This window comes from Arachis stenosperma, chromosome 10 (genome assembly GCF_014773155.1).
Source record: "Arachis stenosperma cultivar V10309 chromosome 10, arast.V10309.gnm1.PFL2, whole genome shotgun sequence".
Classification (NCBI taxonomy): domain Eukaryota; kingdom Viridiplantae; phylum Streptophyta; class Magnoliopsida; order Fabales; family Fabaceae; genus Arachis; species Arachis stenosperma.
The window spans coordinates 77,680,942-77,682,159 of record NC_080386.1 but is presented as its reverse complement, the minus strand read 5'-3'; the positions used below and the strand labels follow the sequence as shown (position 1 = coordinate 77,682,159).

The 1,218-nt window shown below is 40.5% G+C and overlaps 1 non-coding gene across 1 annotated transcript; it reads right to left on the bottom strand.

Moving 5' to 3' along the window:
* Positions 1–373: 373 nt before the first annotated feature.
* Positions 374–477, bottom strand: LOC130959213 (small nucleolar RNA R71). The gene has a single exon (XR_009078308.1). It is a non-coding gene; the product is annotated as a small nucleolar RNA R71 (small nucleolar RNA).
* Positions 478–1,218: the final 741 nt, after the last annotated feature.

The window sequence follows — 1,218 nt, the reverse complement described above, 5'->3', positions numbered from 1 at the left end:
TGCAAGGAGGATGCTTGGTGATTTTACTAAACCCACGTCCAATTTTGATGGAAGAAGCATCTCAATTCCTGCCATTGGAGCAAACAATTTTGAGCTGAAACCTCAATTTGTTGCTCTAATGCAACAGAACTGCAAGTTTCATGGACTTCCATCTAAAGATCCTTACCAGTTTTTAACTGAGTTCTTGCAGATTTGTGAGACTGTTAAGACGAATGGAGTAGATCCTGAAGTCTACAGGCTCATGCTTTCCCCTTTTGCTGTAAGAGACAGAGCTAGAACATGGTCGGACTCACAACCTAAAGATAGCCTGGACTCCTGGGATAAGCTGGTCACGGCCTTCTTGGATAAATTCTTTCCTCCTCAAAAGCTAAGCAAGCTTAGAGTGGATGTTCAGACCTTCAAGCAAAAAGATGGTGAATCCCTCTATGAAGCTTGGGAAAGATACAAGCAGATGACCAAAAAGTGTCCTTCTGACATGTTTTCAGAGTGGACCATATTAGATATATTCTATTATGGTCTATCTGAGTTTTGCAAGATGTCATTGGACCACTCTACAGGTGGATCCATTCACCTAAAGAAAACGCCTGCAGAAGCTCAGGAACTTATTGACATGGTTGCAAATAACCAATTCATGTATACTTCTGAGAGAAATTCCGTGAATAATGGGACGCCTCAGAGGATGGGAGTTCTTGAAATTGATGCTCCGAATGCCATATTGGCTCAGAACAAAGTGTTGACTCAGCAAGTCAACATGATTTCTCAAAGTCTGAATGGATGGCAAAATGCATCCAACAGTACTAAAGATGCATCTTCTGAAGAAGAAGCTTATGATCCTGAAAACCCTACAATGGCAGAGGTAAATTACATGGGTGAACCTTATGGAAACACCTATAATTCATCATGGAGAAATCATCCGAATTTCTCATAGAAGGATCAACAAAAGCCTCAACAAGGCTTTAATAATGGTGGAAGAAATAGGCTTAGCAATATCAAGCCTTATCCATCATCTTCTCAGCAACAGATAGAGAATTATGAACAGAATACCTCTAACTTAGCAAACTTAGTCTCTGATCTGTCTAAGGCCACTTTAAGTTTCATGAATAAAACAAGGTCCTCCATCAGAAATATGGAGGCACAAGTGGACCAGCTGAGTAAGAAAATCACTGAAACCCCTCCTAGTACTCTCCCAAGCAATACTGAAGAAAATCCAAAAAGAGA